General features: G+C 39.9%; 1 protein-coding gene and 1 long non-coding RNA gene across 4 annotated transcripts in view; one reads left to right on the top strand and one right to left on the bottom strand.

Moving 5' to 3' along the window:
* LOC149267118 (uncharacterized) overlaps positions 1-27918 on the top strand; it is a 126960-nt gene that overhangs the window by 21811 nt on the left and 77231 nt on the right. The window lies entirely within an intron of this gene.
* The window catches only part of LOC149267119 (F-box only protein 6-like), an 85070-nt gene continuing 67586 nt past the window's right edge, over positions 10435-27918 (bottom strand). Inside the window, exon 2 of the mRNA XM_089431433.1 lies at positions 10435-10678. The gene's annotated coding sequence lies outside the window, so the exon portion shown is untranslated. The remainder of the gene's footprint in view (positions 10679-27918) is intronic.

Raw genomic sequence — 27918 nt, 5'->3', positions numbered from 1 at the left:
TTCTTTTTGCCTGCGAAGATTTTCCAGGTGTATGCTTAGCGTTTCGGCCATAATGATGTAGAGGAATGGGGAGAGCGGGCAGCCTTGTCTCAATCCCCTTGAGCTTCTGAAGAAGTTGCTTGGCCTGCCATTAATCAGAGGGGTTGTCCAAGGGAATGATATACACTCCATGATCCTGCTGATGAAGGTGCTGGATATCCCAAATTTCCCAAGGGCTGCCTTAAGGAATTGATGGTTGACTCTATCAAAGGCGTTTGCCATGTCTAATTTAATAATCATACCCTTTTCCTTTCTATTTATGCTGCTGTGAATTGCCTCTTGGATAAGGATAACGTTATCCGTAATTTGTCTTCTGGGGACGAAGCCTCCTTGATTCTCAGAGATGAGGGAGGGGAGGAGCTTTTTTAGCCTGTTGGCTAGAATTTTGGTGATAATTTTATAGGAGACATTGCACAGGGAGATTGGGCGGAATCGATCGAAGGATTGGGGGTTGGGATCCTTGGGGATAAGGGCTAAGTGAGAAGATTTAATGTTGTTCCCCATTTTGCACTTTGAGAAGAAATTCTTTACCATTCTAATGAAGTCTTTCTTGATGGTTTCCCAATGATTTCTGTAGAATGCCACTGTGAACCCGTCTGGGCCCGGTGCCTTGTCCTGCGCCATGCTGAAGATCGACCCCTCAATTTCCTCTGTCGTGACCTCTTGGTCCAGCTCGTTGTTTTGGTCTGCTGAGATTTTATTTTCGATTAGGCTGAGGAATTCCGCATTATCGTTGGGCTGAGTGTCTGCGGATAGGAGGGCGCAGAAGTGTCTGGACGCAGCCTCTTTTATTTCCTCTTGGTCTCTGAGCTCTCTTCCATCAATCATGATTCTCTCTATATGGTTCCCTGCCCGCCTGAGTTTTAGGCTGTTGTGAAAAAAGGAAGTGTTTTTGTCTCCGGCTTTGAGCCAAAGGCAGCGAGACTTTTGTCTCTGCTCTTCTTCTTCCATCCTGTTCTGCTTATACAATTCTTTGTACATTTCATTCTCTTTGGCCTGATCTTCCTCTGTATACTGGATTCGCTCCTTTTCCTGACTCCATTGTTCAAGCTGTGATTGGAGATCAGTTCTTTTTTTACTTTCCTCTGCAGCGTGGTTTCTTGCCCATCGTTTGATAACAGTCCTGAGGGATTTGAGCTTAGCTTCCCAAATATAATGGGGCGAGCCAATAATTTCTTTTGCCCACTGCTCCTTGATCAAGTTTCGGAATTCTTCTTTGCTGTCCCATGCCTTGTTGTATTTAAAGGGGAGAGGCCCCATGTTCTTTCCTTTGTCTAAAGTCAGAGCCACAGGTTTATGATCTGAAATGTATCCTTGGATGATTTTGCTTTGGATATTTGAAAATCTTGCCACTGTTCTTTCTTGAGCGAGGATTCGATCTAATCTCTCTTTTATATTGTTGTTGCCGGTTCTTTTATTGCTCCAGGTGAATCTCCCGTTGTGCGGAGGAATATCCACTAGATTATGGGTTTGGATTATTGCTTCTAGTGAGTCTCTTGAGGGATCAACATAGTAGTTTCCTCCCAATTTCTCGTCAGCATTCCTTATAAGGTTTAAGTCACCTCCAAGGAAAATGTTCCTTCCCTGTACTGTCATGAGGTCTGATGTTATTGATTCCCAGCATGAAGCTTTGTCCCTATAATGATTAGGAGCGTATATGTTGTATATAGAGTATTCCTCTTTTGAGGCTTTGTTTTGCATGTCTGTTCTTACCCACCAACTGTAAGACTTTTGCTCTTTGAGTTCCCATTTGCTTTTGTCCCATAGTGTTCCTATGCCTCCTGAGGCGCCAGCTGCACTTGTTGCTACGCCTGCATAGCTTTTGCTTCTTTTTATGTGATTTTGGAATTCTTGTTCCGTGATTTTGGTCTCCTGAAGTAGGAGAAGGTCTAGATGTTTAGATTTGAGGAGATCCCAGACTGCATTTGTTTTTAGGGAGGAGCCCATCCCCCTACAATTCCAGGAGACCAAAATCATCATTTTCCTTGTTTGGTATTTGCCCCGCTTTTCTCTTTCATTTTTTCTCCGCTTCCTTTTGATTTATCTAGAAATGTGTCCATTGGTTGCTGCATTCCGGTGGCCATTTCTTTTGCAGCGTTTTCATCTCTAATCTCTTTATTAGACTTTCTTCCAACTTTTCTGGGGGGATCTGTGGAGAGGTTTTTTTCCTTTGATTTATTTCTGGTTAAGATTCTTTCCACTGTTGGGGGAGGAGAGGGCTGGGGGAGGGAGATAGGGGAGGAGATAACGATGGCGGTACCTCGAGGGGAAGGGGGGGGGATGGAGGGTCCTCTGCGGACAGGGTATGAAAGGGGTTGGAGGAGGGGAAAGAAGGGGCAAAGCCAGAGGGATGAGAAGGAAGGGAGGGGTTTTCAGGGGGAACCTTTGAGCTTGGGCCTGGAGGGGGGTTTGATTTTTTCTTTTTGACGTGCTCCCAAGCTCCCTCGGGGGTTTCGACATTGCCTTCAGGAACATTTATTTTAGATTTGCTACATCTATTAGCGAAATGCCCATATTCATGACATACCTTGCACTTGAAGGGTAGCTGCTCGTAGTCCACTTGCTGAATGTGCGTCCACTGATCGACTTTGAGTTTGATTGCTTCCGGTAGTCCTTTCCCCAGATCTACTTCAACACAGATCCTCGCGCATGCATGCATGTTCTCCTTTGGTTCAGATCTGTCAATGTATTTGCCAACTGCGTTCCCTATGGCTTTGACTGACTCATCCCCCCAGCAATGAAGCGGCAAGTGGGGCAGACGGACCCAGACGGGGACAGCGTTGGGGACATCCATTTCTGGGTCAAAGTCTGGTGTCCATCCGTTTAAGTAGAGTCCCCGGGAGTCCATGAAATAGGGGCCGTTTCTGAAGATGAGGTTCCTGTCCTCCATTGATTCGAATAGAAAGGTGTAAAATCCTCTGCCACAAAACCTGATTGCTATTTTCCCTTGCACCATCGAGTTCCAGTTTCTCTCGACCCATCTCTGAACTGATCTTGGGGAGGGCCACAGTCCCCTGAACTGGCCGACCATGCCTCTTTCTGCTAAGGAGATTGCTGCTCTCCTCGGGAGGGATGGAGGTAGAGATACTTCTGGTATTTCATCTAATTTCTTGATGAACTTGGAGGCTGTAGGACGGATTTTTCCCGCTGCGCTCTCGGGAATGAGAGAGGCAAACATTTTCTCAAAGTCTTCTGGATCCTGAGGCGGGGGATCCATTTCTGCCATTGGAGAGTCAGATCTCTGGGAAAACCTCGAGAGGACTACCGGGGGGAGGCCCCGGTGCTGGGGGAGGGCAGGAGGCCCAGGAGCGAAGAAGGGGAGGTCAGCAGATGAGGGGCGCGGGCCTAGCAGCAGCGCTGCCAGGCGCAAAGGCGCGAAAGTGGTGTCAGGGATTCTAGGTCGCACGCAGGTCCTTCGATCGCCAGAGCATCTCGTTTCCTGGGAAATGTCATTCTCTATAACATTATTTTGCAAAGATGAAGTGAATTTCCTTTATGAAAATAACCAAAAGTAGAGAAAATCTTATGTGCATTAAGGTTCAGGAGAATACACAAAAATAGCATATAAACCATGACCTCTACCTTTTTGTTATGTAGAGTGTTAATAAATATATGAAGCAACATACGCTGGTCTACTTAAATTTGGGGATGGAGGTGAGCAGACAGATTGAGGAAGACAAAAAGAGACCCCATAGATTTCAACAGACCACACCCCTAAAAAATTAACATTTTATATCCAACTTGAAATGCAAAAATATTGCTCACTTTTACTAAAATATACCCATTGTAGTTGAGAAACAGTCTCTTGGTTGTTGCCAGTTTTATTAGTGCAAAATGATGCAAACAACAAGTCTAGTTTTGTAAAACCCTTTTTATGTTGTAATATGTGAGGTGGGATGTGTTACCCACCACCGGTGGGTGACACCCATAGGAGAAAATTTTATCCTAGATTGTCTTTAGCCAATAGCCAACAACTCCTTGCAGCCACCAGATACTAGATAGCTCAATGTGCCACCATCTCCACCATCTGAGCCAACTATTATGTACCATTGCCCATTTGTTATGATCGCATGTTTGAAGATGGGCCTTCCAACACCAAAGGAATGAATTTCATTATGTAGTTGGGTATTTTTTCTTACTTATCATGGACACGCCTTGGCATGGATTGGTGGGGGGATTTGGCGGAAAGAATGGGCTTGGTTTGTACTCTTGTCCCTTTTTCCAACTTGGTGGTTAACCTTGTATCATAGGCCTGTGGGATCTCCTTTATTGGCTACTAGCTTTAGGAGTGTCACAACATGGGAAATCCCAATTTTGGTTGTGTGGTCTCGCTTCTCGACACCACATACATCACTCCCCTCCACTCACTATAGCCCATTTTCACATACTTCCCATCCGGGTCCAAATTTGTCCATTGGGTCCACAAGGTGTTAGCCTCCCTATCCCCTTGTCCACAGTTTGGGTCAGGCCAAAAATGATGCCTCGAGGTTTGATCCAGTTAAAAATAAAATAAAAAGCATAATTTGGCCATTCTCAATAAGAAATGTACCATAAAATGCAAAATATGGTCGGGACATACAAATTTAGCACGTGGGCAAAATTTAACATGAACTCTACTCCCATCATTATGGCCATCACCTTGGTTCCTAGAGCCCCTATATTGGCCCCCTGCATCACTAAGGAACCCCTAATTATCCCAACCCCTGGTGGGCAAGGTATTTCCCAATCTTAAAGGGGTTACTCACCGCTATATCATTTGTATCATGCTCTCATCCCCTCAAGCCCCGAGTAGTTATACAAGAAAAAATAATAAAAGACAAAAGGCATATGAAGAAGGGTGGAAAAACAAAGGCAAAGGTTAATCATGTACCATGATTTCTCCCTCCTACATCTAGACACCCAAGTGTGGGCTTCCATCATCATAGCTACCCTTGTACCATGGCATGTGGCTTGGAGCCCTCCCCTCATGGCCCACTCTATTCCATCATCATATCACATGACACCAACCATATCACTAATGTACCATGGACCTGCCACTCGCTTAGGTTGAAACCACCTAATAAGGTCCTTAATTAACCTCCTTAAACTTGGAGAATACACTCTAAAGCCCAATATGGAAGGGCATGCCACTATGAAGTGCCCACTTGGTTCCATGATTTGTAATCTCATTTTCTCAATTACACCAATGATTTGTTGTACTAGAAGGTGGGGAGACGCATTAGATCTTATATATGATTGCAGGCAGGTCTTCATCTTGGGGCCTGGTCTCCCTATACGAGGTCCAAGCCCTCTAGAGAGTCATATTGGCATTTGTTGGGTGTGCATTGAGGGCCATGGGCCTCCACTATATTAGACAGAAGATTACCATGGCATGGGATTCTTCAATGCCATTCATTGCTCGCTCGTTTCTCATTTATTTGATGATGATGATGCACCTGTACCACCTTTCTCAGTAGGCTACACACTTGCACCACACACTTGAAAGTTGATCTAGGGCCCATGGGGTTGTGTCTCACAATGGGAGGCAAAGGGAGGGTTTGCATCATTGTTCCATCCCTTGCAGATGGGATACATGCTTGTTCGATTCAATTGGAGACCCATGAGGATGCTTTTATGCCCCCATAGCCACTTTGGGGCACCACAGGTCATTTGCTTGGAGATTGAGGGGCCACCCCCTTCATCACTATTGTTGGATCCCTTCTTCTCATTTTGGTACATGAGGGACTTCATTTGGCCTTCCAAGGGCCCTCCTAGCTACTTCTCTATCATTTCAGCGACCACTCTCTTCATCACTATTGTTGGATCCCTTCTTCTCATTTTGGCAGATGAGGGACTTCATTTGGCCTTCCAAGGGCCCTCCTAGCTACTTATCTATCATTTCAGCGGCCACCCCCTTCATCACTATTGTTGGATCCCTTCTTCTCATTTTGGTACATGAGGGACTTCATTTGGCCTTCCAAGGGCCCTCCTAGCTACTTATCTATCATTTCAACGCTCTTGCGAGGCTAATTATTCTTATGGTGGAGCTATTTGGTGGGCTTGTCACTAAAGTATTGTTATTTGCACATTATTTTATTATTAGGTGCATCATTAGGCTAGAATAGGCCATTCGAATTACTTAGAGGAGTGTATAAATATAAGAGAGGATCATTTCATCTCTCATCATCACTTGGATTTGGGATATCTCTTTAAAGAATTTGGACTTGTAATTGTGGAATGATTTTGGATGAATAAATACATTTTGATGTGTGGAAAGATTTTGTTGTCTCTCTTGGAGCTTCTTTTTGGCAATATTGTGGCTTGATATACTCTTCTTTGTCTTGTAAGTGAAATATAATGCTATATTTCTATTTTAATGGATGTCAAATGCATGGAATTATTTTCATATGGTGAAATAATGTTCCCTAATTAATGTGAATTATTGGAATCATTGAAACTATCAAATATTTTTGCATGTGTTACTCATTAGACAAGGAAAGAAAGGATGTTCCTAGGGGATAATTTGTATTTGAATCCTTGAAACTCCATAATAATTGACATCAAAGTGTGAAAGTCTAAAGTTGTCATGTAGCTGCATCCATAGATAATGAAGTTGCTTCTTTAGGCCTCCTTGAAGAGTGATGTTCCCAAATCTTGATCATTTTGAGTCCTGTATTCCCAATAGCTAGGCACTAGTCCTAGATCATTGGTGATCACATTAACTCAACGAAATAGCATTATTTCACCTCTTTTCTTCGTCCCTCTAAGGACAAGGAGATTTTCTAGGGCTTGGTGAAAATTTTTAGGGAGAAGGAATTTTGGGATTCTGTTCAAACAAGTTTCTTCATTTATGTCTCCTTTAGGCTTCCTCCAATTTTGAACTAATTATGACAATGTAATTTCAAATAAATTGATGCCCTAGCTCTCACACCAAGTGGGAACCCTTGAAGCTACTTTGACTAGGGTGTTTCTTGAAGGTTTGCAAGTTATAGCTTATCATTCAAAACCTTTTCTCTTAGCTATCTTGACCCTGATGAGCCTTTATCTTGACATATCACTCAACCCTAGGTCTCGTACAATATCTCTCTCATGGTGTTTTTCATGGAAAGTCATATTAGATAATAGATTCCTCCCAAAGCTCGTTCTTTGATTGAATCTTTGCATTGGATGAGCCATCCTTGCCTCACTTTGAATCCTAATATAGGCATATTAATCACAAGTGAGGAATAATAGAAATATTGACTTTAGGAATTCTCATCATCATTGAATATTATTAGCCCTAGGTCTAGGTCTCCTCATAGGCTTTTCTTGAAGAGACATTAGCCTCTTCTTGAAGCATTAAGCCATTATTTGAGCCTCTCCTTTGAATGGGCCTTGGAAATCACCTCATACCTTCGCACTGATCCTATCATTCAAGTGATTTCCCTTAAATCGAAACTCCTCCCATCAGTGAAATTTCGTAAAGGGCATGGGACACTGACTGAGGTGACAATGTGTCATTGTCCCATTGTTTTCATTTGGTCTAGTAGTTGTCCCTTAGGTACCCTTTCAAGGACCTTGCTAGATTGTGTGACAACAGGGTGCATAAAAAAGAACTTATAAAAATGAAAAGAAAAATGTGTTTTAAGTGTTCTAATATTCATTTTTTAAAACATGGGTTAGGAACGTCTTGACATTCATTGGATGGGGGTTCATCATTGCCCAAATGTCCAAAGGATGTCCCCATCCACCAAGTAAATCCCAAGTGCATAGAAATGGCACCCATTATGTTTGTGAATGTTGGGGATGTGAGGACTCATATGCAGATCTCCCTTTCGCAAAAAATATGAAAAATGTGTCCCTTAGCTTGAGGCATGCATGCCAGCCAAACACTGCCAACAAGTAACTCCAACTCATCCTTTTGTAAACCAACTATAGAAGTTGTCAAAGTTGCCAAGTAATATACACTCACATCAAGCAATTATAATTGGATTTATGAAATTTGGATATCATCCCCAGAGGCAAATTACAAAGCTCTGTTAAAAGGGAAAAGCGCATTATTTATATGAGCTTTGCAAATGTCAGATAGATTTTACAGAACATTTGTGAAAGCAACTTGACTATGTTTTACAATGAAAATCCTAATTGTAGAGTTGGGTTTTGAATTGGTTGTTCTACAATGCTAACCTCTTTCATAACTGTGTAATCAATTACTAATCGCACTGCTACGAAATCATGAAACAATATTACATTACATAATATACATCCTCATTTCCTCCCTCAAGAGGATGTTATCCCATATTTCTCTTTTAGATGGGAATGGCATTTCTTAGAAATAGTTGAAAAGAGCCATTTATCTTGTGAAGGTAACGTCCTTATCCAACAGACCAAATTTGTTGAATTGTTAGTTCACTTCTTGTGTAAGTTTGAATATCCAAAAGTAGTATTTTATAACATCATGGATGTCTCATTGGACTAGAAAATCAAGTCAAGAAGTGTTAACTCCAACACACTGCTTAATGGTATAAGGACTATAATGCAAAGCTTTATAAACTCCAACAGTTTGCTTAATGGTACAAGAGCTATAATAAAAGCCTTATAAACTCCAACAACCTTGTTTAATGGTACATGACCATACTGCGACTCCTTATAAACTCCAATGGAATACTTAATGGTGCAAGGACCATAATCTAAAGGCTTAAGTTTATGGTGATGCCGCTACTTAAATCTGTGTCCAAATAGAGCCTGACTTTATTACCAAATTTAAAGTGAATTGGAACTTGATGCTTATCCTAAAGTACTTTCTATTTGAGACATATGTACAAGAGTAGTTTTTTACTTTGGAATGTAACAATGTCATTGCAAGTGAATAACAAGGACACAAACTCTACTTTGTTCATTTTTCTCAAATATCAAAATACTCTAAACTGGAAAAGTTTACACATGTGGTGTAGGTGTTGAAAACCATACAGAACTTAGAGGAAGAGTACCTAAAGATGCTTAGTTTTTTTTCTTATCTGTGCTAGATTACATGAAGATACACATCCACTATATTTTAGACATAGGATGAACCTGAAAAGCATGTACAAGAGTCCAATTAAGAGCTTTTGTTTGACACTTCAAAAAAAGTATGGAAAAAAATATGTTGACAAACCAATGCTTCAGTACTTGAAACAATGCACAAAATTTTATCATATGTACCATAATTTAACTTAGATTAAAAAAATTCCTTAATTGTAGCCAACCTTATCTCCTCCTTTCTTATAGCACCAAAAGAAAATTGCAAAGCATCTTTGTAGCAATCCAAGAAGAACAAGTGATGGCATTGTATATAAACCAACCTTTAAGTTGCTAAAAGCCTTTTTGGTTATTGAATTCAAATAGAGTTGTTAATACTTTGCAATAAGCTCATTCTGAGGATAAGCAATATGAGAAAAATGACTAATCAACTTTCTGAAGAAGTTCGCTCCTATCAAGTATTGAACAGAGAAGGAACTATACAATAGAAGAGAACCTTAAAGTTTGTATTCAATTAAGATTATAATGTCTTCTTAAATTTATATAGGTGGAGAGAGAAAGACCTTATGTAACCTCTTTCCATTTGTCTATTATCAATTATAAATCATGTCATTGTACTATAATGATCGTTACTATTCTGGACAGTGGCGAACATATCTGCAGTTTACTCTTGTGTCGTATAACATTGAAGTTCAACCTCTTCATCTTCTATAATCAATTTTATGAAATGAAAATGTATTTGTATTCTTTTTAGGTCTATGTTGCATGTTATTGCTAGAAGAAACACACAACCAAGACCTTTCAATTTAGATATATTGTTATAGGTCTCAAACAACATTTGCAATTTAATATTCCTACTTAAACAAGGTTGTTAATAATAATCCCAGGGTGATCTCAGGGTGATGCCCCTAGGTCACAACTACTCACGCCACAGATTAGGCATGCCAGTGACCTCAAGACTCACATAACGTAACAAACAAGAAAATGTTCATTCCTACATTTAGACACTCAATAAGCATTTCTATCTGTTATCACATATTACTACAAAGGTAAAACAAAAAAGAGAACCACATTAAAATCAAAATGACTAAGGAAATGTTGTTCAACTAAAAAGTATTGTATTTTATCAGCACTGGCCCATATTTCAGAGATATCATATTTACATATCCCTTATAGTTAAGCGACTTAGTATGGCATAAAGATTAAAGGGTAAATTCCCAAACATTGCATGGGAAGTTTTCTAAAATTTGAAAATACAATATATCCCTGAAATCAAATAGTTTTCAAGTGAAAATGCAAAATGTGCTTTTGTCGTAACTTGCAAAACATGTTTTTGTCAAAATTCAATTGTTATTCAACCGAAAAAAAAACATGCTTTTGTTAAATGGTTGAAATCTTATAGTGGAATTTTCATCTAACTAAAAACATATTAAGAAACAACCTGGAAATTATTTTAACAAAATATCCTATTTGATTAAATCACCATACCCTTAATAGAGGAGAACAATTAACACACTTGTGTTTTAATTTGACTCCAACAATAATTTAAAAGCCAAAATTCTTAACAGTGCTTCACAAACTCAAAAGTGTCAAAAGTGTCCAATTCCCCGAACTCTGATATAATTCCATCTCTTCTCCGCGCCAAACTGATATTGAAGGGAATCTACAATGCAATATAATCAAGACAAAACATTCATCAGTATTGATATTCAAATCATGATTCTTGATAACACTATTTTGCAAAGCTGAAGGGAATTTCCTTTTGAAAATAGTAAAAAGTAGAGAAAAGCTTATGTGCATCAAGGTTTAGAAGAATACACTTAACTAGCATATAAACCATGACCCATAAATTTTTGTTATGCAGAAGGTCAAGATATACATAAAGCAAGGTGGTATGCTTTTCATAGCTCTAAGATAAGCCAGACGATGGGTGGGAAGTGAATTATCTAACCACGTGTTTCACACCAATTTGGGGATGGAGGTGAGAAAACGGATCGAGGAAGACAAAAGAGACATCACAGATTTCAGCAGACAACACCCCCCCAAACTTTATCTAACTTGAAATGCTTAAAAATTTCTCACCTTTGCTAAAACGCGCCCATTGTAGTTGAGAAACACTCCTCTTGGTTATTGTTGCCAGTTTTCTGAATGAAAAATGATGCAAATGCAAGTCTAGGTTTGGAAAACCCTTTCTATGCTGTTTTATGCAAGGTGGGATGCATTGGAAAGGACTTAGAAAAGTGAAAAAGCAAATGTTCTTAAGTGTTTTAATATTCATTTTTTATACCTGTGTCAGGAATGTCCTGACATTCCCTGGATGGGGTTTTACCGCCCAAATGTCCAAAGGATGTCCCCATCTGCAATGGACATGGAAATGGCACCCACTATGTTTGTGGATGCTGGGGATACGAGCACTCATATTCATCTCCCTTTCACAAGAAATATGGAAAATGTGTCCTTCAATCTAGGGTATGCATGCCCGCAAAACACTGCCACAACTCACAGTCATACTCTTGTAAACCTAATATAGAAGTTGTCAAAGTTGCCAAGTAATATACACAAACACCAATCCAATTATGGTTGGTTTTATGAAATTTGGATATCATCGCCAGAGGCATATTACAAAGTTCTGTTGAAAGGGCATATACAAGCTACAATGCACATGATTTTTATGAGGTTTGAAAATTGTCAAATAGCTTTTACAAAACATCTATGCAAGCAACCAGGTTATGTTCTACAAAGGCAGTCATAGTTGTAGAGATGGCTTTTGAATTGGTTGTTCTACAAATGCTAGCCTCTCACATAACTGTTCAATCAGTTACTAATGGCAGTGCTATGAAATTGAGAAACATTATTACATTACATAATATACTTTCTTATTTCCTCCCTCATCAGGATATTATCCCTTATTTCTCTATTAGATGGGCAGATTTGTAGGTTGGGAAGGTAGTGCCCTTAATACTTATCCAATAGACTAGATTTATTGAATTGTCAGCTTAGTTCTTGTTCAAGCTTGAATATCCAAAAGCAGTATTTTACAATATCATGGATGGCCAATTGAACTGGAAAATCAAGTCAAGAAGCATTAATTGCAGCACACTGCTTAATGGTACAAGGACCATAATGAAAATCCTTATAAACTCCAATAGCTTGCCTAACGGTACAGGACTATAATGCAAATCCTTATAAACTCCAACAGCCTAGTTTAATGGTACAGGACCATAATGCAAATCCTTATAAACTCCAACAGCCTACTTAATGGTACAAAGGCCATAATCTAACGGCTTAAGTTTATGGTGATGCCACTACTTAAATCTGTGTCCCCTACTTTATCACCAATTTTAAAGCGAAGTGGAACTGCACGCTTATCCTAAAGAGGTTTCGATTTGACATGTATGTACAAGAATGGTTTTTGACTTTTGGATGTAAGATTCCAGTTAAGAACTTATGATAGGCACTTGAAAACAAGTAGGAAACAAAATGGGTGACACCTCAACGCTTCAATACTTAAACAACGCATAAAATTTTATCACATATAATTTAACTTAGATTAAAAAAGTTCCTTAATTACAGGCAACTAGATCTCCTTCTGGCTTAAGAACAGCACCAAAAGTAAATTGCAAAGCATCTGTCCCTACCGAAAATGGTTGTAGCAATACAAGAACAAGTGATGGCACTATACATGAAGCAAACTAAGGTCACGGGAAACCTTTTCGGTTATTGAATTGAACAGAACTGTTAATAGTTTGCAGTAAGCTCATTGAGATGATCAGCAATATCAGAAAAATGACTAATGAACATTTTGAAGAAGTTCATTTCTATCAAGTATTGAACCGAGAAGGAACTCTGCAATTTATGAGAACCATCAAGTTTGTATTCAATTTAAATTATAATGTCTTCTTACATTTTTACAAGGGGAGAGAGAAAGATCTTATGTAACCTCTTTCCATTTATTTATTATTAATACATAAATCACGTCAATATATTGTATTTACGGTAATCTGAATTCTAATTACTAAAGAATGATCGATACTATTTTGGACAGGGGCAAACATATCTATAATTTACTCGTGTGGTATGATATTGAAGTTCTATCTCTTCATCTTCTATAAGTGGTCTGATGAAATGAAATGGTACATCATCGTATTCTTTTTAGCTCTAGGTTTTCCGCTATTGCTAGAAAAAACACACACTAACCAAGACTCCTCAACCCAGATATATTGCTATGGGTATCAAACAACATTTGCAATTTGGTATTCCTACTCAAACAAGGTTGTTAAGAATAATATGTTGGCACTTGATGTGGCCATTTTCATCAAAGTTCTTGAGATTTGAGACCTTTCCATCCTCCATGCAATCTGCTTTTAATGTAACATCTACTATTTTCCTTGTAAATCTAATTGCAAATAGAAACAAGGAGTTGCATCATGTATGTAAGCCATTTTAATTTCTAATTACAAATGGTCACCTAATCTACTTGGTGAAAGATTCCAAAGCAACTAAAAATGGTGCAACTTAATTTTTGGATTGTGGGTAGAGGTGGTCTCTAAAGACAAGAACCTCAAAGGCTTTAACTTCCAAAAATCTCCCGTATTCTGGTTTCAAGTGCTCAAAGAAGGCCAGAGCAGAGCATAGCATCATTGGACCTCTTACTTCAGATAGGCTCAGGAAAAGGATATTCATATTGGACCCTAGGAGTGAGGTATTCCAACAAAGGGGATTGATGATACACTGCTCTATAAACAACCATTAGTTGTGACTAAATGCCTGATTAAGAAGAAAAAACTTGACTATGATTGCAGGCTTATTGTGCAATGTAAGCTGTTCTGAAATACATGACAACTTGCTTGGGATGCTCAATTGTGAAATTGAAGTAGAAATACAAAGAATGTCGTTCATAAATATTGTGATTATATTCTATTAATCATTGAGAAGAAACTTCAACACAAACCATAACAATTTCCTTTACTACAATATGGAAGGTTTTTTTCCTAAATTAATAGCCTCCACATGGAACAATGTTATTTTTTTCTAAAGGAACATAAAAACTAAACCATAAAAGTTTGATAAAAGATGCTTTAAACTTTTTAAATAGTATTTCTTGGAAAGATGTGCGAATAAATAAAATATTCATGAGAAGATTCAGCATTGGAGGAAGTCTTAATATGCTCAATGAAATGTGGACCTTTTGTGTGGCTCATTGTCTTGCGTACCATCTTCATTTTCCACATGTAGGACTTGTTCCAATGAAGCCTCAAATGTTTGTCAATTGTTGAATTGTGAGTGTGATTCAAACTTCAATGCTTATGTGTTGTCCTTTAGATTATGTGTTCAAATCACGGAAGAAACAACCAACTTTTAAATGGCACAGCGAAGGAATTTATAAAGAAATTATAATGATAATGGGTAAAAGCGTTGAATTTGTAGCTTGGAAGGTGTTTCTGCATAGGTCATGTGCCATGGCATGCAGCCAACCACCTTAAATAACTCCTACAATGATTATTTAATTAATTCCCTAATTTGGGACTTTAGACAACTTAATTTAATTATTTGACTTACTGGCCACCTTTTTGGAAAAGTTAAAAGGGCCAATCACTAATTAAGTTATATCCCTTGATCTCAAGACATGAGATGAAATCTCAGCCATCCATCTATTTAGAGATTAGTGTTAAGCACTTCATGAAAGGAGTTTGAGCTGTTGAGGAGATCATTCGATTGGCATGCTTGGCCATTCAGGTGGAAAGAACGTTTTGACAGTCAAAGCAGCAAAGAGCAGGTCAAGACACTAGGGTAGCATACTGGGCAATTTCAGATCAGAGAGCAGGTTAAGAAAAAGGGGCCATACAACCATGAGTTTCCTGGGTTGTACAGGCATAAAATTAACGGTGCAGAGGTTGATTTGTGGGGCCATACAATGGTGAGAAGGGGTTGATTTGACCTAGATTCGTTGTTATGAATTTCCATATCAATCTTGTTTCGTAAAGATCTGCTGTAAACTAATTTTGGAAGCTGAATCAAAGCCCATCGTTTGTTGGTTTCCCCTCATTGGGGTTTTGGGGGTAATTTCTGTCATTCTTTTATTTGTGTTTGGATTTGTGAGTTTTGTTTCTATTGTTTGTGCTAGTTAAGAACCCAGAGTATTTGTTGTTACAAATTAGTTTAGAAAGCATCTTTCATTCTTTGTTATGTGAATATTTTGTTGGACATCAAAATTGTAGCTGGGTTTTTAAGAATTAACATGGTATCAGACATGTAGCATCTGAATACGAATTTAGGCAATTTGATGCAATGTACCAGGTCAAGAATTCAAATTTCAATGAACAAGCTTCTAGGGTTTACTGTCATGGCCACTAGGATTTGGTATGAGGACAGAGAAGGCTCCTCAAACTATCTTCAATGAAGGGTTCAAATCAGAGTAGTTCTCAAGGAGAACAAGTTGTAAAACTTCGTTAATACAACAGTTACTCTGCCTAGTTCAGATCCCATTTCTCGATGGGGTCAAAGCCTACTTGGTAACCCGTCAGTGGGAAAAAGACAATGCTAAGAAGATGTTAGATGCGCTCACCAAGCTGTACCAGAGCAACTACCAAAGTCGTAAGATGGTGCTAAGAGACAAGCTTCACAACAACATAATGTCCAAGGGTGAGGGCATAGCCACTTGCTTTACCAGGATAACGCAGTTGAGGGATGGAATGGTAGTTGTTGGGGGTACGATCCCAATCCCTGAGCTAGTGCGTATAGACTTGAATGGCTTTGCGCAATAACGGGAGGAATTCACAAAGTGTATTGTTGGTTGGGAGCACTTGCCCTCTTGGGAAAGGATGTGGAATGATTTCATCTAGGAAGAAATCTGACAGGGAGCTCAGTGTGGTGACCAAAATAAGAGATTTGAAGAGGAGGAGAAAATTGCCCTAGCAGGCAACAATAAGTCTCAGGTCAAGAAGGGGCCACGTGATGGGTCATCTTCTTCAAAGGGTGAGAAGAACAAGGACCTAAGTAAGATCAAGTGTTTTGCATGGCATAGCCTAGGACACTTTTCTAACAAGTGCCCTAACAAGAATAAGGGAAAATAGAAGAAGCAGGTTGCTGCTACTACAAAAATGAACGAGTTTGCAACAAATTTTGACAATGAGTTTTCACTCATTGCTTGTCTCTCGAGCTTGGTTTCCACCGTCGTGTGATGTATTGATCATGGGGCTTCTTTCCATATGATGGGAGTTAAGGTATACTTCACCAGCTTGAAGGAAAAGGAGATGGATTTCTACATAGAACTTAGAGAGAATGTGAAGTGCTGGGCAAATGGTGTTGGCACAATCAAGTTTCAGAGGGAATCTGACAAACTATTATTGGTGGAGGACAAGTTGTACATTCCGAGCATGACCAAGAACCCGATTTCAGTTGCTACCTTCGAGGACAAGGATTACATCGTAACCTTTAGGGAGGGTAATGTATACATTAAGCCCAAGAACTCTAGGACAATCAAAGTGATAAGGGTCAGGAAAGGCAATTTGTCCAAGCTTCAGTTTGAGCCAACACAGGCATTGGTGAGTTCTAGCAAAGGGTTGGGGTAGATGTGGCTTAGAAGGACGACTCATCTTCATAATGGAGCACTTAATGTGCTTAGGGAGATTGTGAAAGGGCTACTGCAGCTAAAGGTTGACCAACATGATGTGTGCAAGGGTTTCACACTAGGAAAGTATGAAAAGACCAACCTTTCGAGCAATGCCATTAGAGCCAAAGGGATTTCAGGCCTGGTAAACTTAGATGCGTGGGGGCCAATGCCAATTGTATCCTTAAATGGGTACCATTACTATGTGACCTTCATAGAAGACTTCTCCAAGAATACCTAGATCTATTTCATGAAGAATAAAGATAAGGTTTCAACCGGTTTAAGGGGTTGATGGCTCTTGTTGAGAACCTCAGGATTACATTGGTAAACCAGCATATTCAATCAAATTGAGCAAGGCTCCTCAATGTTATTCTGGTTATATGGCGTTGATGAGTGAACTAATTGAGGCCGAACCTGCTAGTTTTTAGGTGCCATTTGAGCATCAATTGTGTATGGATGCCATGGTGGAGGAGTACTCTTCCATCATTAAGAAGAATGTTTGGGAGGTAGTGCCATGGCCAGAGGGAAAGTTAGTGGTTGGCTACATATGGGTGTACAAGATCAAGCATGTTGCAAATGACAATGTGGAGAAGTTCAAAGCTTGTTTTGTGGCTAAGGGTTTTTCGTAGAAGTAAGGAATCAAATATGACAAGACCTTCACCATTGTAGCTAGGTGCTCATCCATCAGGTCTATTATCTTTATAGCAACGTATATGGGTTGGAGAATTCACCAGATGGATGTGAAGACAACCTTCTTAATGGTGTTGTTGAGGAAAAAATCTATATTGAGCAGCTAGAGGGTTTTGAGGTGCATGGGAGGGGTTCCCACATGTGAAGATTAAAGAGAGCATTGTATGGGCTCAAGTAGGCTCCTTGAGCATGGTATGCTAGGATTGATAGCTACTTGAAAAGCATGGGATTTATTTGTTAGCATCAAGTTTGCACCTTTTCCTTAAAGTCCAAAGGCTATATTTATCAACTCATTTTTCCAAGTCATGTTTATGTAAAGGGGGGTTATTAATTTTTTGTGTGTAAGGTTAGAGACATGTCTAATCAAGTCTTTTCACTTAACGCTAAGTTTATCCTAATTTTTTTGCAGCACACTTAACCTATCACAAACCTACAGTTGGCGCCACGAAATATTTTCGTAGCGCTTACCAAAAAAATTTAAATTTAGGTTTTCGAGCTGCCAACTCCATAATTTCAAGTGCCCAAGTGTTTTTTCACAAAGCACTATCCATTTTCAATGTTCATCCATGATGTGACAACTAGCAGCAATTGGAAGCCCAAGAGAGACGTTTAAAATCAAACCCTAATTTTCCTTGTTTACCCTAAAACGGTAATTTCCAGCAAACCCAAAATTTTGTTTATAGTGCACAGGAAGGTTCTCAAGAGGTTTGCAACATCCAAACAAGGTAATTCAAGATTGGGAAAGGTATTTGCAGTGTCAGATTGTTTGCAAGATGGTCTGATTAGGTCATGCGAAGCGATTTGAGCCTCATGGGATATATTTTGAAGTGTATCCAGAGATGTTGACATTGTTCAGAAATGCAGGATGGGAACTAGTATTTCAACGCTTCAATGGACACAACCTGAGTTGGTGCCATGATTTCATCTACTCATTTGATGGAAACACAACAAGAATCAGAACTTTGTAGTTCCCAATCACAAAGGAATCCATTGCAGAGGCAACAGGTTTGCCAATTGAGGGTGAGAGATGGTTTAAGAAACAAAGATTGCAGAGTGTGGACTTGAATTTTTTCTTAAAGGAGAAATGTCAGAACCAAGACTAGAATTATAAAAGTTTGATAAAAGATGCTTTAAACTTTTTAAATAGTCTTTCTTGGAAAGATGTGCCAATAAATAAAATATTCATGAGAAGATTCAGCATTGGAGGAAGTTTTAATATGCTCAATGAAATGTGGACCCTTTGTGTGGCTCATTGTCTTGCGTACCATCTTCATTTGCCACATGTAGGACTTGTTCCAATGAAGCCTCAAATGTTTGTCAATTGTTGAATTGTGAGCGTGATTCAAACTTCAATGCTTATGTGTTGTCCTTCAGATTATGTGTTCAAATCATGGAAGAAACAACCAGTTTTTAAATGGCACAACTAAGGAATTTATAAAGAAACTATAATGATGTTAATGGGTAAAAGAGTTGAACTTGTAGCTTGGAAGGTGCTTCTGCAGAGGTCATGTGCCATGGCATGCAACCAACCACCACAAATAACTCCTACAATGATTATATAATTAATTCCCTAATTTGGGACTTTAGACAACAACTTACTTTAATTATTTGACTTACTGGCCACCTTTTTGGAAAAGGTAAAAGGGCCAATGACTGATTAAGTTATATCCCTTGATCTCAAGAGATGAGATGAAACCTTAGCCATCCATCTATTTAGAGATTAGCGTTAAGCACTTTATGAAAGAAGTTCGAGCTGTTGAGGAGATCATTCGATTGGCATACCTGGCCAACTTTTCGAAAAGACCAACTTTTCGAGCAGTGCCACTAGAGCCAAAGGGATTTCAGACCTGGTAAACTTAGATGTGTGGGGGCCGATGCCAATTGTATCCTTAAATGGGTACCATTACTATGTGACCTTCATAGAAGACTTCTCCAAGAATACCTGGATCTATTTCATGAAGAATAAAGATAAGGTTTCATTCGGTTTAAGGGGTTGATGGCTCTTGTTGAGAACCCCAGAATTACATTGGTAACCCAACATATTCAACCAAATTGAACAAGGCTCCTCAATGTTATTCTAGTTGCATGGCGTTGATGAGTGAACTAATTGAGGCTGAATCAGCTAGTTTTTAGGTGACATTTGAGCATCAGTTGTGTATGGATGCCATGGTGGACTAGTACTCTTTCGTCATCAAGAAGAATGTTTGGGAGATAGTGCCATGGCCAGAGGGAAAGTCAGTGGTTGGCTCTAGATGGGTGTACAAGATCAAGCATGTTGCAAATGGCATTGTGGAGAAGTTCAAAGCTCGTTTTGTGGCTAAGGGTTTTTTGTAGAAGGAAGGAATCGACTATGACAAGACCTTCGCCCATGTAGCTAGGTTCTCATCCATCATGTTAAAATTGGCAACTAGGGCCAAACTCCATATGGGTCACCTTATTTATGGCAACGGATATTTTTCTTGGATTCCTCTCTCCGAGGGGTGTAGGATTGATCTAAAGATCATCTGATTCCAACATGTATATATGGAGATATGAATTTATTTATATTCTTGACAATTTGTCAAGGTCGGCCAGCAAGCAAAACAATGATTTCCACCCCCAACTTAACCTCAACGTTGCATATAAAAGGAGGAGACCTCATGGCATAATTTCATCATCTCATCCTCACATCCTTCTCTCTCCTCTCTTGTTTGGGTACACATAGTTGGAACAGAACCTCTCACACGTGCGAAGAAAGAAGTCTGTTTTCTATTTAGCGTAGCGTTGACCAAGTTTGACTGAAGCTGCAAGAGGGCTATTTGGACAGCATTTTGACCAGCGTTGACTCTTCTTGGTTACGGGTTGGGTTAGGCTGCCTCTCCTTGGCATGCTGTAGTTCTGGACAACCTCTTTGACCCAACGTTGATCAGCGTTGACTGTGCTAGGGCTGGTCGTAGGCGTGATTGCTGTTGACCAAAGTTTGACTGGGATTTTTGGACTGTTTTAGGTTTCTTCTTCTTGTTGTTGGAGGCCGAGTTGACTGGGCTATTGACCGAGTTGATTAGAGGTCAAATCTGACCTGTTTGACCAGCTTTGACTTTGCTGGTTAGGGTTTGTTGTTGTTGTCATAAAATATCAGTTTTGGATATTTGTACTATCTCTCTCTCTATTGAACTATTGAAGATTATAAGAAGAATTGATGAAGGGTTTCCCCACATTAGGGTTTGTCCCTGGCTGGTGCCACATCTTGTGTTCTCTTGTCTTGGCTTGTCTTCTACTGTTTATGTTTATGTACTATTTGCATTTTACTATCATGCCGATGTGATTGCTAAACTGGAAATTGATATTGGGCTAATAAGTAATTGAATTAAATTGCTCTTAAGCGTAGAACATACCAAAAGTAACATGGTTTCAAAACTGAGGTGAAGACAAATCCCAAGCAAGAGTGAAAGAGCAATCATCGAAGATAGTTCGAAAGGACAAAAAGCTCAATGGGTTCCTCATCCCACTTCTTGGCTGAAGACAAGCTTCGTGAAAAGTCTGACTATCACAAATGGAAGATGTCTCTTGATCTCACACTGGAAGAACAAGAAGTGTTGGATTATATGAAGGGTAAAATCCCTGAGCCTCCATCAAATGCACCGGTTGCTATAAAGAACAAGTACACAAAGGGAGAAGTCAAAGCGAAGAATATTATTAGAGATTCCATTCCTACATCTCTGATTTGAACACCTCCAAGGAGATCTACGACAGATTGGTAAGCATGTTCAAGGTTAGTGATGCAAATCAAGTTTTGTTCCTCAAAAATAAGTTGAATGATATTAAGAAGGGCAATGACGAGGATATTCAATCCTACTTCTTAAGGATCAATGAGCTAAAAAATTATCTTCTATCGATTGGAGAAGTCATTCCTGACAGGGAACTTACTATCACTACCCTTGGAGGGCTCCCACCGAGTGGTATATATTTAGAACCACTATTCTCAATAATGATTGAATTCCGGGATTTGAAGAATTGATGTCAAGATGCATTCAAGAAGAAACTAGAATGGTGGAGCAAGAAATGCCTTCTAATAGAGGCAACCCCACTGCTTTCTCCGCTCATGCCAAAAGTAGAAATAATGCAGGCTCTAAAGGTAATTTCAATGGAAAGCCCAGATCTAAGGGCGGAAGAAAGGGCAGATGCTTTGCTTGCAATAAGTTTGGCCACTATGTGAGGGAGTGTCGAAATAGAAAGGACACATCACATGATGATGATCACAATCACTCCAGGGCCACTTCAACAACAACAATCAAAGGAATGGTAGGTTCAATGGCAAAGGAAAAAGGAATGTGGGACATCATGGAAATGGTCAACCCTCCAAGAAAGAAAGGAAATTCAAGTATGAAGAATCAAATGTTGTTAACAATAAAAAAAATGAGTATTGTCTTATACCGACCCTCTCCACTACCTCTCCTTCAGACACTTTGGGGAATTGGCTTATTGATAGTGGTGCCTCAAGGCACTTCACCGGATGCAAGGAAGCTCTCTCTAATTTGATAGAGAAGGAGACAAACTTGGAAATTATTCTTGGAGACAATGCCACCTATCTCGTAAAGGGTGTAGGGAATGTTACCCTTCAATTGAATCAAGGTAACACGATTCATTTACAATAAGTTCTATATGTATGTGATCTCAAGAAGAACCTGGTGTCCATTTCGGCAATGGAAGACAAAGGTTTCAAGGTTGAATTCATCGATGGAAAGGTACGTGTTTGGAAAAAGAATTCTAAAAATGCTTTCACTCTTGGGTTCCGAGTTGACACTTTGTATCAAGTTGGAGGAAGTTCATTGGGGGCCATGTCTTGCGACACATCTCTACAATCTGAACTATGGCACCGAAGGTTTGCCCACCTTCATTATAAGGCCTTACCCGATGTCAGACAGATGGTGATAGGGATGCTCGAGTTCAAAGTAGAGCATGAAGGTGTATGTCCAGGATGTGCCGAAGGAAGACTTAAAAGGGGACCACTGCCCTCAAGTAATAGCAAGGCCACAGATATATTGCAATTGGTCCACTCCGACATATTTGGTATGATGCTCGTAAACTCTTTGGGAGGATATTTATACTATCTCACTTTTACAAATGATTATTCTCGCAAAACTTGAATTTACTTCTTGAAAAAGAAGGATGAAGTGTTCCCTTGGTTCCGTCACTTCAAAGCCATGATCGAAAATCAATCCGAGGAGAGAATCAAGATATTGAGGACCGATAATGGGACCGAGTATGAATCCAATGAATTCCATGACTATTGCAGAGAAGCTGGCATTAGGAGGGAGACCACTATATCATGCACTCCTGAGTAGAATGGTGTGGCTAAAAGGAAGAATCATACTATTATGGAAGTTGTTCATGCCATGCTTCATGATCAAAGGCTTCTGAAGTTTTTATGGGCCGAAGCTGTGAATACCAGTGTGTATGTTCAAAACCGATGCCCTCATCAAGCATTGGACTCCAAAACTCCTGAAGAAATGTTCACTGGTAAGAAACTTGATGTCTCTCACTTTAGAATTTTTGGGAGTCCCATATACTTTCATGTGCCAAAAGAGTAGAGAACCAAATTAGGTGCATCTGGAAAGAAAGGAATCTTTTTGGGCTGTAGCGAAAATTCTAAGGGCTATAGAATCTATGTGGCTGGTCAAATGGAAGTTGAGATAAGTCATGATGTCACCTTTGACGAAGATATGGCTCTTAGCAAGGTTGACAACCTTCCTATACCAAGGAAGGATAAAGAAGCTGACACCGGAAAGCAGGATTAAAAAGAAGATGAATCGATGCCGGATGTTGATGAACCTATGGATCTTATTGATCCTCCTCTTCAGGAGCTCTCCTCCTCCAAGAAGAGGCCCTTGTGGCTTAGGGAGACTCTCGAAGATGCCGAGAGACATTGCATCAAGAGGGAATTTCCGTGAAAGCAAGAAGCCGACTAGGTATCAGGGATACTTGACCGTTATGAGCACTATCATTCAAAATGAGGCTACATCATTTGAAGAAGTCGTGAAGCATCAAGTATGGAAGGATGCTATGAATGAAGAATATGAGTCCATTATGAAGAATGATGTATGGGATGTGGTCTCTAGACCCCATGACAAATCGGTGGTCACCTCTAAATGGCTTTACAAAATCAAGCATGGAGCTGATGGGAGTCCAAAAAAGTACAAGGCTTGCTTTGTTGCCCGAGGCTTCTCTCAAAAGGAAGGTGTAGATTACGATGAGATATTTGCACCTGTTGCTTGATACACCACCATCTGCTCGATCATAGCCCTTACCGCTCCGCAAAGATGGAACCTACATCAGATAGATGTCAGGACCGCTTTCTTGCATGGTTTGATTAAAGAGGAAGTCTATGTGGAACAACCCGAGGGGTTTGATATTCATGATTGAGAATCTCATGTATGCAGGTTGAAGAAGGATCTCTATGGGTTGAAGCAAGCACCATGAGCTTGGTATGAGAGGATCGATAGCTATTTGATGAAGTTGGGATTCACTAGGAGTGAAGCTGATCTGAACCTTTAAGGTTGAAGATGATAGACCTCTCATACTGGTACTTTATGTGGATGACCTCTTTCTGACTGGTGCAGACCCTCTCATTCACAAATGTAAGAGGGAGTTGGATTTCGAATTTGAGATGAAGGACCTAGGACTGATGCACTACTTCCTAGTGTTGGAGGTTTGGAAAAATCCAGGAGAAATTTTCCTATCTCAAGGAAAATATGTTGTGAAGATATTGGAAAGATTTGGGATGGTGGACTGCAACCCTGTGACTACCCCGATGGAGCTTAAATTTAAGAAGTTATGCGGTAGTGTTGCCGGACCTGAATTGGGAAATGCTTCTCGGTTTCGTGAACTCATAGGAGCACTGATGTTCTTGGTGAACTCCCATCCAGATATATGTTTTGCAGTTGATACGTTGAGTCAATATATAGTTGAGCCTCATCACTCACATTGGATTGGTGCTAAGAATCTTCTGAGATATGTTCAGGGCATAATCACTCATGCACTGAGATACATTATCGTTGATGTGAGGCTGCATGGTTATTCTGATGCTGATTGGGCAGGTAGCGTGATGGATCGCAAGAACATTTCAGGGTGTTGTTTCTCTTTGGGTTTTGCTTCGATATCCTAGATGCACAGGAAGCAAAAGTTGGCTGCTTTGAGCACCGTTGAGGCCGAATACATAGCTGCAACTATGGCCTCCTGTGAGGAAGCTCTTCAGTGAGCTGTTTGGACATGTGCTGGATACCACCCTGATCCTCTACAACAACCAGAGTGGGATCCGATTATTAGAGAATCCTGTATTTCATGATCGCTTTAAATACATCGTTATTAGGTAACACTTTATCCGGGATATGGTACAACGAGGAGCAATAAGGCTCCATCACATTGGGACTGATGAGCAGGTCGTTGACATTCTGACGAAGCCCCTGGGAAAGGTCAAATTCTTGAATTTCCGAGAACAACTAGGAGTCGTGGAGAGACCCTCTTATCAGGGTCCTGTATGATATGAACATTGAGCTCTGGGAGCTCTAGGGAGCTTGGGGTACTTCTTGGAGCGATGAGCAACCATAGGGTGAGTGGTTCAGCTTTCCCCTAGTGGTTTGCTATGTACAGGGTGAGTGGTTCAGCCTTCCCCTGTGATACCCCATGGCGACAGGTAGGCAGGATGAGTGGTTCATCCTTCTCCTGCTGAGACATCCTACCCATGCAATCTGGGACTCATGGGAAGTACCTCTCATCTAGCCAATGAGCAGGGAAATGAGGATAGGGACCATAGTATTACCGATGGACACATCGTGTACTACCGTACTCCCTATGCTAGGATGATATTGATCTGGGATCATTTGGAACTGACTTCCAGTCAGTAAGAGTGGTATGTCACACTCTATTTATTGGAACTGACTTTGGGTCAGTAAGAGTGGTATGAGACACTCTCTTTTATCTGGGACTGACTTCGGGTTAGTAGAGAATGGTATGATACATTCTCGATCATTTCTTCTTCATAGTTCAGTAGAGCAGAGCAGCACAGAGCAATGCATTGATGGAAGAGATAGTACTGACTGATAGATGGATTAGTAGATGGAGTTCTCCCTAGTTGAGAGGGAGTTTTAAAATTGGAAACTAGGGCCAAACTCCATATGGGTCACCTTATTTATGGTAGCTAATACTTTTCTTGGATTCCTCTCTCCGAGAGGTGTAGGAGTGATCTAAATATCATATGATTCTGACATGTATATATGGAGATATGAATTTATTTATATTCTTGACAATTTGTCAAGGTCAACCAGCCAGCAAAACAATCATTTTCATCCCCAACTTAACCTCAACGTTGCATATAAAAGGAGGAGACCTCATGGCATAATTTCATCATCTCATCCTCACATCCTTCTCTCTCCTCTCTTTTTTGGGTACGCATAGCTGGAGCAGAACCTCTCACACGTGCGAAGAAAGAAGTATGTTTTCTGTTTAGGGCAGCGTTTACCGAGTTTGATCAAAGTTGTAGAAGGGTTATTTGGACAAAGTTGACTCTTCTTGGTTGCGGATTGGGTTAGGCTACCTCTCCTTGGCAGGCCGCAGTTCTGGACAACCTCTTTGACCCTACGTTGAACAACGTTCACTGTGCTAGGGCTGACTGTAGGCTTGACTGTTGTTGAACGAAGTTTGACTAGGATTTTCAGACTGTTTTGGGCTACTTCTTGCTGTTGGAGGCCGAGTTGACTGGGCTATTGAACGCGCTGATTGGAGGTCAAATTTGACCTGTTTGACCAGCTTTGACTTTGCTGGTTAGGGTTTGTTGTTGTTGTCATAAAATATTAGTTTTGTATATTTGTACTATCTCTCTCTCTCTCTGCTGAACTATTGAAGATTATAAGAAAAATTGATCAACGGTTTCCCCACATTGGGGTTTGTCCCTAGCTGGTGCCACATCTTGTGTCCTCTTGTCTTGGCTTGTCTTCTACTGTTTATGTTTATGTTATATCTGCATTTTACTATCATTCTGATGTGATTGCTAAACTGGAAATTGATATTGGGCTAATAAGAAATTGAAGTAAATTGCTCTTAAGCATAGAACATACCAAAATTAACACATCAGGGCTATTATCTTTATAACAATGTATATGGGTTAGAGAATTCACTAGATGGATGTGAAGACAACGTTCCTCAATGGTGTTGTTGAGGAAATATTCTATATTGAGCAGCTAGAGGGTTTTGAGGTGCATGGGAGGGGTTCCCACATGTGAAGATTAAAGAGAGCATTGTATGGGTTCAAGCAAGCTCCTTGAACATGGTATGCTAGGATTGATAGCTACTTGCAAAGCATGGGATTTGTTTATTAGCATCAAGTTTGCACCTTTCCCTAAAGTTCCATAGGCTATCTTTATCAGCTCATTTTTCCAAGTCATGGTTATGTAAAGGGGGGTTATTAATTTTTTGTGTGTAAGGTTAGGGACATGTCTAATCAAGTCTTTTCACCTAACACCAAGTTTATCCTAAGTTTTTCGCAACGCAATTAGTCTATCGCAAACCTACAACTAGCGCTACGAAATATTTTCGTAACGCTCACCAAAATTTTTAAATTTAGGTTTTCGAGCTTCCAACTCCATTATTCCAAGTGCCCAACCATTTTTTTCACAAAGCCCTATCCCTTTCTAATGTTCATCCATGATGTGACAACTAGCAACAATTTGAAGCCCAAGAGAGATGTTTAAAATCGAACCCTAATTTTCCCTATTTACCCTAAAACGATAATTTCCAGCAAACCCAGAATTTTGTTTATAGTGTGCAGGAAGGTTCTTGAGTGGTTTTCAACACCCAGCTAGGGTAATTCAAGATTGGGAAAGGTGTTTGCAACATCGGATTCTTTGCAAGATGGGTTGATTAGGCCATGTGAAGCGATTCGAGCCTGATGGGATATATTTTGAAGTGTATCCAGAGATGGACTTCGTTCAGAAATGCAAGATGGGAACTAGTATTTCAATGCTTCAATGGACACAACCTGAGTTGGTGCCATGATTTCATCTACTCATTTGATGGAAACACATCAAGAATCAGAACCCTGCAATTCCCAATCACAGAGGAATCCATTGGAGAGTCAATAGGTTTGTCGATTGAGGGTGAGAGATGGTTTAAGAAACAGAGATTACAGAGGGTGGACTTGAATTTTTTCTTAAAGGAGAACTGTCAAAACCAAGACTAGAATGTAGGGGTCATCCAAAATATGTTGAAGCATGAATGGTCTAATGTCCTTAGAATTGTACGACTCTTCTTCACCTGTGAAGGCAGGTATTCTAAACCCTATTTGTATCATATGAGGTTTTTATGTCATTTAGCAGGTTTTAGTAAGATGAATTTGCCCTATTTCGTTCACCAAAGTTTGCTAAAGATGTGCACCAAAGAAAGCACCAGACCTGAGCGACAACCTCATGACATTTGTCATCACAACCTAATTAAAATATTATATACTCATGAGCTAAACAAGCAGGTGGAACAATTGAGACAGAGAAACCTAAGACAACCTGCACCTAAAAGACCAAGGAGAGGCCAAGCTAAAGTTTCTACCCAAACCTAGCTCAGGATACAAAGGGAGA

The sequence above is a fragment of the Pinus tabuliformis genome, chromosome 6 (assembly GCF_031772625.1).
Source record: "Pinus tabuliformis cultivar Carrire ecotype Pingquan chromosome 6, CPIR1, whole genome shotgun sequence".
Lineage (NCBI taxonomy): Eukaryota > Viridiplantae > Streptophyta > Pinopsida > Pinales > Pinaceae > Pinus > Pinus tabuliformis.
The sequence above is the reverse complement of the archived record's forward strand: the minus strand, read 5'-3'. Positions and strand labels throughout refer to the sequence as shown.